Raw genomic sequence first — 8659 nt, forward strand, 5'->3', positions numbered from 1 at the left:
CACAATCTGAAAGTAGAGAGTTATTTTATTTGATGGGAATGTTTAGGACTCCAAGCCCAGGAGACAGCATCTCAATAGCTCTGAGAAAACTGCTCCAAGGAGGTAGGAGGGGACGTCAGGATATATATAAGTTTGCAACAAAGGGAGTCTGAACATCAAAGATCAGGTATCAAGTTCAGGAATTTAATGTTTTATGTACGGGAAGATGCCAGCCTCTGGGCTCACTGAATTCATTCCTTTCATATGCACCTCATATATCTGCGGCCAATCTTGTTTCCTTGTTCACCTTGCCTTTTGCATTCCCCCAGCTCCTCAGCAATCACTGTGGGGGTGGCAGTCTCCGCTGGATCGCAGTTTGGATCACATTTAGGCTTCCCTGGTGGTTCAGATGGTAAAGAATCCACCTGCAATGCAGGATACCTGGGTTCAATCCCTGGGTTGGGAAGATCCCCTGGAGGAGGGCATGGCAACCCACTCCAGTTTCTTGCCTGGAGAATCCCCATGGACAGAGGAGCCTAGCGGGTGACAGTCCATGGGATCGCACAGAGTCGGACACGACTGAGTGACTAAGCACAGCACAGCCCATTCACATTTGGAGGCCAGAAATCCCTGATAGCTGTGACATTTCTTGTTAATTGATATGGCAGGAGATATTTTCATTTCACAGGGCATAACTCTCAACTTTCAGGTTGTGAATATTGGTTCTGCTCTCTGGTGTCCTCACTCAGAGACATGCATGTCCTCCTCATCACCTGCCACAGGGTGGACTCAGGACAGAGAGAGAGAGCATGGTCATGCTATCCTGCTCCCATTCTGTTGACCAAAACAGGTCACGTGGCCATGCCCAAATTTAAAGGGAAAGTACTATCCCTCAGGGAAACCTGGCATGCTGCAGTCCATGGGGTTGCAAAGAGTCACAAAAAGACTGAACTTTTAAGAGTTCATTCACTGAGCAACTGAACTGAACTGAACTATCCCACAAGGTACCTGGAAGGAGGAGAACCAAACTGCAGGTGACCCCTTCCCCCAGGAATGCTCATGGAAGGTATTGAAGGGGTTACATCTGCTGAACTTGGCCTGGGCTGAGCAGCTGCATAAAAAATGCAGAATTCACCAAAGGCCTGTGACTGCTTAGGCCAGGTTTTGAAGACTAGGGGAAAAGAAAAAATAATACTTCTTTTGGCGACTTCCCTGGTGGTCCAATGGCTAAGACTCTGTGCTGCTAATGCAGGGGGCCTGAGTTCATTCCTTAGTCAGGGAACTAGATCCTACATGCTTCAACTAAAAAAAAAAAAAAAAAAGATCCCACATGCAGCCTAAATAAATAGATACATAAACATATATATTTTTGAAATACATCTTTTGCATGTTCCTTTAACTTTCTCTATGGGGGAAAAAAGTGAAAGTTTTGTTTTTGCCCACACTGTGCAGCAGGGCGATCTTAGCCCCCTGCCCAGGGGTCTATCTAGCTCAGAGGCCACATCATAAAGGTCTTGAGGGACTCGAATGCCCTTAATGATTCTTGGGGATGGGGGTGAGGGGAGAGGATGGATGAAGGGTCAACGTCCCCACTGGGCACAGCAGGCATGGTATCTGGGGCCCACAATTCTTTTAGGGGCCCAGGACAATGTTTTATGTTGTCTTAAAATCAGAGGAAAAAAGTAACTTTTAAGTCAAAGGAAATGTTTTCATATATAATATTAATAGATTAATCTTTTTACCAAGGTCATAGTAAAATACAGTTTTCATCTCTTATGAGAAAAAGGGCTCATGACGACAAATGTGTCAAAATGTGGTGTAGGGAGAGGAACCCTGGATTCTCTCCCAGCCTCCCCTCTAAAGAACAGAAATACAGTTGACCCAGCCTGACTATCGAATGCATTTGGCATTAACCAAGAACAGAAATCAGGAAATTCAGGCCTCGAAGAGAAAACAGAGCTTCAGCCTGCCCCCCAACCCCAGGGCACACCTCGTGGAGGAGTGGTGATAAAGATGGTCAAGCACGACCTATGGGGCCTTCCCAGGTCAAGACTTCCCCTTTATCCTCCACTTTAGCTCCTCTCTGAAGTATCTAGATAATAGTATTTTGATGCAAATTTCCTCAGTTGTTTTGCAGACATGAACAACACCCCCTGTCCCCCACCAAATGGAAGATGTTAACTACTCGACAGTGGGGACCCAGGCCTCCTGGAGTCCAAGGACTGATAATGTTCACCCCGTGACACCACCCTGTTAGCTCACCATCAGCCAGTCAGAGGACTGTGCACCAAGTGACCATACCCTGCAACTCCACAACCTCTCCCTGCTCTCTGGCTCAGTTGCTCTGTCTGACTCTTTGCGACCGCATGGACTATAGCCTGCCAGGCTCCTCTGTCCATGGGATTTCCAGGCAAGAACACTGCAGTGCAGTTCTTCTCAGGGGATCTTCCTGACCCAGGGATTGAACCCTGGTCTCCAGCATTGGCAGGTGGGCCCTTTCCCACTGCTCCACCTGGGAAGCCCCCATCCCCCAACCTGGCTTTTAAAAAATACTTTGCAGAAACGCTTGGAAACCTGGGCCTTTTGAGAGCATGAGCCACCTCATCTCTTTGCGTGGCCCTGTAATAAACCTTTCTCTCCTCCAGACTCCGATGTTTCAGTTTGTTTGGCAGTGCATCAGGCACACCAACTATGTTAATAATGTCTCCAAAATAATTTGGGGATCAAGAGATGGTGGGGCTTTCCTGGTGCTGGAGTGTGATGAGGAAGGGATTACAATGCTCAGCCTGAGCCGAAAGTCTACTTTTGGACTCCTCTAATGTGGTGTTTTGTGTCAGACCCGGAGTTATTCCCGGTAAAGTTCCTCCTCCCTACGGGGAGCAGGGGTGGGAGGCTGATCAACTTCTACCCTCTGCGCTAGGGAGCAGCCATGATTTCTCTAGAGTGCTCCTCCTTGGGGTGTTTGTGCCCTCAGCCTCATCTTTATTCACCCTTCTCTCTTATTTGCACCGCTGCAAGAACTGTCTTCGGAGAAGGCAATGGCACCCCACTCCAGTACTCTTGCCCGGAAAATCCCATGGATGGAGGAGCCTGGAAGGCTGCAGTCCATGGGGTCGCTGAGGTCGGACACGACTGAGTGACTTCACTTTCACTTTGCACTTTCATGCATTGGAGAAGGAAATGGCAACCCACTCCAGTGTTCTTGCCTGGAGAATCCAAGGGACAGAGGAGCTATGGTGGGCTGCCGTCTATGAGACCACACAGAGTTGGACACGACTGAAGCGACTTAGCAGCAGCAGCAGCAACAGCAGCAAGAACTGTCTTCATTCAGCCTCCAGGACTTTCCCTGAGTTCCAACAGGTGGGTTCAAACAGGTGCTAATCAGGGAAGGGAGGGGATGTGGAGACAATGGAAGAGCAGTCAAAAAACAATGGTGGAGCCTTGGGGCAGGGTCCTGGTTCCCCCTCAAGAGACACATGGAACAGTATCTTTGAGCTGTTTTGCAGATATAGAAACACCCTGCTAGGTAGGAGACGTTAACTGTATTTTGCCCACCAGCATGTAGACCCCAAACGGGTTGGAATCGGAAGGCTGATGATGCTGACTCCCATTACGCCTGGAGAAGGGAATGACAACCCCCTCCAGTATTCTTTCCTGGAGAATTCCATGGACAGAGGAGCCTGGTGGGTTCATGCTGTTGCAAAGGGTCGGACACGACTGAGCTCACATACAGTTGCATTACCTCACTACCAACCAGTCAGAAGAAAGCCCACGAGCTGATCACGCCCTCCTTGAACCACTACTATAAAACTCCTCACTGCCCGCTCCAGGTTTGGGATACAGCTTTGAGGACATCATCCTGTTGTGGCCCCTTTTGCCTGGAAAAGCAGTAAAGCTACTCTTTTCTACTTCTTCCCCCCAAAACTCTGTCTCAAAATTCAATTTGGTACGGGGGTGAGAGGGTACAGAGACCAAATTTTGGCTATGTAGCCACAAGTCAGAAAGAACTATTAAGCATCTGAAGTGTGACTATTCCAAAGAGATGCTGTAAGAGTGAAACACAACAGATTTTGATGATTGAGTATGTAAAAAATGTTAACAACCTCAACAGTAATTTTATAGTGATCTCAGCTTGTACTCTTAATAATTCAGATATATTGGGTTAAGTTACATACATTAAAGTATTTCCACCTGTTTCTTTTATTTGTTACCATGGCTACGAGAAAAAATTTTAAATGACAAATATCTCGCATTTTGTGGCTCATTTTATATTTCCATTGCACAACGCTGGTCTGGACTCCACAGAGCACCTAGAGTGGTCCTCTGAGCGTCCCGAGTCTCCTGACACTCCTCTACTCAGACTCTCCAGTGGCTTTACACATCCCTCAGGGGCAAATAAAAGATCATCGTGTGGCCCATGAGGACTCTGACAATCATACGGAATCCCACCTAATGCCTCTCAGACCCCCTCACTTGTCACTCTTGCCCTGGCCACTCCATTCAGGGACACTAGCCTTCTTGCTCCACTTTCAACATGCCAACCAGGCTTCCAGCCCAGGACCTCTGCGTGTACTGTTCCCTCCGCTCAGAATCCCTTCCTTTACCTATTTGTATGTCACTCCCTCCTTCCTTCAGGCCTCTGCTCACGTGCTACCACCCTATTTAAAGTAGGAGTGCATACACATGCGTGCATCACACACACACACGCACACACACACGCACACACACATCCTTGTACCACCCATTCCCTCCTTACTCTGCTTCAGTCTTCTTCATGGTGCCTACCGCAGGCTGCCATTTTTCTGGGTCAGTCTTCTTATCTTAGGCCATAAGTTCCGTGAGGGTAAGAATTTTTGTGTGTCCTTTACTGATGAGGACCAAGTGCCTAGAAGAGTGCCTGGCATATAGTAGAAACCCAAAGACTGTTTGTGGAATGACTAGTGGAGCAGTAAATCTGTGTGGATCGAGGCTGGGGGGAAAGCCCAGGCTGCCCCTCATGTCTGCTGCTGGCCAAAGTAAACGGGTCTCCTCCACCACCCATAGATTTCTACACTGGCGTTTAAAGCAAAAGCCTCATAGTAACAGGGTCCGCTTCACCTGACCTTTTATCTGCAGAAACTGAAGGAAGTGACTAAGGCAGGATGGGACCTGGAAATGCTGGAAATCCCAAATATTACCAATGCAAACACAACTCAAAAGTCTCATGTGCATCATTGTTCTGTTCTTTTTTTCAATCTTTGGCCACATCACACAGCATGCAGGATCGTGGTTCACCAACCAGGGATTGAAGCTGCACCTCCCATTGTGGAGGCACACAGTATAACCACTGGACCACTAGGGAAGTCCCAATCTTTTTTTCCTTCCTTTTTTTTTATAACTAAAATAAGTTACAATATTTTATAATTCTTAGGTAAAATCAAAAGAAACCAAAGACGCCCCAGTAGCATAATACCAATTACTGTAAGGCTTGGGCTGTGCTATTACAATAACTAGTCAAGTTACAGATGGATTAAATTTTCAAGAGCCAGGCTTGGCTTCAGTTTTCATCTGTCTCCAAGTCACCAGTGCTCTGGACATTCCCTCATTTGCCATTGCTGCTAACTCACTTCAGTCGTGTCCGACTCTGTGCGACCCCAGAGACGGCAGCCCACCAGGCTCCCCCGTCCCTGGGATTCTCCAGGCAAGAACACTGGAGTGGGTTGCCATTCCCTTCTCCAATGCATTAAAGTGAAAAGTGAAAGTGAAGTCGCTCAGTCATGTCCGACTCTTAGCGACCCCATGGACTGCAGCCTACCAGGCTCCTCCATCCATGAGATTTTCCAGACAAGAGTACTGGAGTGGGGTGCCATTGCCTTCTCCATTTGCCATTATCTAGTGTCAAACCAGTCAATCCTAAAGGAAATCAATCCTGACTAGTCACTGGAAGGACTGATGCTGAAGCTACAATACTTCGGCCACCTGATAAAGAGCTGACTCTTTGGAAGAGGCTGATGGAGGGCAGGAGGCAAAGAGGGCAACAGAGCATGAGAGGGTTGGATGGCGTCACCGACTCAATGGGTATAAGTCTGAGCAAACTCCGGGACATAGTGAAGAACAGGGAAGACAGGCGGCCCATAGGGTCACAAAGAGTTGGACACAACTGAGTGAAGAATGACAAGTGTCCTCCTGAAAATTCTCCCCCTTTCAAGGTGAAGTTAGAATGTCAGCTTTTCTTATGAAAAAAAAAAAAAAAAATCCTTGCTTTCTAGAGACCTCCAGATCCGTGTTCAGTTACGCTACACACAGTTAATTCCAGTTCTTCCAGTCAGTCCTCTCCTCTGCCCCACTGGCTTTCTTTTCCTTTCTTTTTTTTTTTTTTTTTTTTGGCCACAGGACGTGAGGGAGCTTAGTTCCCTGACCAGGGATCAAAAGTGTGACCCATCCCCACCCACAGGGACCACGGGTAAGTCCCTGCCCTCACTGGCTTGAAAGTCATCTTGGTTGGCTGTTCCCACCTCTACTGGACTCAAGGCAGCGCTCCCCCCACCCCCGCAAGATATAGCAACTTGGTCCCAACTAACCGGGAGAGGAGCATCTGCAGGCTGAGTCCCCAGAGGGTAAGGAGCCTCCTGGGTCAGCCTCGGCGTCTGACAGCAGCCTCCGGGCCACCGCCCCCCACCTCTGCCCCACTTCCCCAGCGGAGAGCCAGACTCTGCTCCGTGTGGGCTTTGACAAGCGAGCTGTCCCGTCCACACTCCCGAAACCTCGTCTCGCCCACAAACTGCTCTACACCGGATAATAACTTGTGCCTCCCATGGAATGAAAATTCTGTTCCATTCTTTGGGACTTAGCTCTATAGAAGGTTTTATGACTTAACTGTGCTTGAAGAAAGGGAGGAATTACTTAAAAGCACCTCACACCCTCCTGTGTCCACGCCCACCCCCCCCCCCACCCCTCCCTCCACCCCTGGAGGAGGAAATGGCAAGCCACTCTAGTATTCTTGCCTGGAAAATTCCATGGACAGAGGAGCCTGGCGGGCTATGGTCCATGGGGTTGCAAAGAGTTGGACATGACTGAACGACTGAGCATGCACGCCATCACTTAAATCACTTAACAGTTCGGAGAACTACTTAATCCAGCTGAGGTTTGTTTGTAAAACGAGGATGAAATACAGAATAACTATCTCAGGGGGACCTTGGAGGTTATCTGGAAAACATGAGAACACCCACCTCTCTCCTTCTCCTAGGAGTAAGTACTGGCTCCCCATGGAGCTGGGCTTGGCTTTGCTCCCAAGTGAGGAAGGCCCAGGATGGCAGGAAAGCATCACGGGGCAAAGCTCAGCTGGGAGACAGACAGAGAAGGATGGGGCAAGCCGTGATGAGCCCACCAGAGCCCCTGGGTCTGGCTGAGCCCAAACCAGACACACGTTAAAGCTCCTAAATTATGTGAATCAATAAGTTCTCCTTTTTTTGTTGGTTAGTTGTTTTCTCATCGCCTACAACTGCAAAAGCCCAAACTGAAATATTGCATTTTTAGTCCCTGGCTCTTAACTTAGGCAGCTCTGTGTAAGATTTTCATGAATCTCTGGCTCCCCTGGGTGGCAAAAAGAATAAATTCACATTTCTAGGATTTCTGCTGTCTGCATAAGCATCCTCATTTCTACAGTTTATTTACACTTTGACTCCCACTCCTCTAGTCTCAGATATACTCGGGTTTGCTCTTAACCCACACATGCTTCGACATAGGTTTTTTTTTTTTTCATGTCTCATCTGCTCTGCCAGATGCGGCTGTGCTGTGTCTGCCGTGAGCCCATCAAATTCCATTCACTGGTCCCGTTTGGGGTGGGCACTAGGTTTGGGTTGGGGTATAGTGACTGGCCAGGTCAGGAGGGTGGCGGGCCACCTCCTCCAGAAGCAGTCAGGACACAAGCGCCGTTTTGATAACTTTAGAAACTTTTGCCAACCACGTGACTCTATCATGCTTCTAAAAGCCAGGTGAACTGAGCTCATCCAGATGACTCTGAATAAGAACGTGAAGGATTTTTTAAAAAAGTCAAGCTGATAGGTATTTTCACTTTGTAACTTGTGAGGACATGTTTAAAAACACAAAAGAACTTCCCTGGCCATCCAGGGGTTAAGACTCTGTGTTTCCACTGCAAGGGACACCGGTTTGATCCCTGGTCAGGGAACTAAGACCCTACATGCTGAGCGGCCAGAAATTAACTAATTAAAAACACAAAGCTCTGACCGTATGGGTTTTATTTGGTCAGATCCATTTCCTGAAGAGTCATCGATATTCCTTGGAACTCTTGCCGTTTCGTCCTGAGAGAGAGTATGTTTCACTACGATGTGCTTGTAGTTTGACATCAGTTATTCCTTCCTTCGTTCAGAAGCAGTAACCTGCTGGTCCTCACAAGTACTGGTTCCTCCATATCTGGCAGAAACAGGGCAGATCCTTCCTCCAGCCTCCTCACCTCGGCTCAGGGCCCACCTGCTTCCTCCCCGACCCCACACCCTTGCCCCGGGCCAGGCTAGGTGTCTCACTTCCATTCCCAGTAACGGTCCTCGCACAGTGCTCTCATTACAATGATTCCTGGATAATTTATGGGTTTATGGATTGTGTCTCCAACTAGATTGGGAAGCTCGAGGTGTGGCCTTTATCTCTTTTTTCTTTAAACCAAGGACTTCCTAGCACAGGGCTT

This window comes from Ovis aries, chromosome 10 (genome assembly GCF_016772045.2).
Source record: "Ovis aries strain OAR_USU_Benz2616 breed Rambouillet chromosome 10, ARS-UI_Ramb_v3.0, whole genome shotgun sequence".
NCBI classification, from domain to species: domain Eukaryota; kingdom Metazoa; phylum Chordata; class Mammalia; order Artiodactyla; family Bovidae; genus Ovis; species Ovis aries.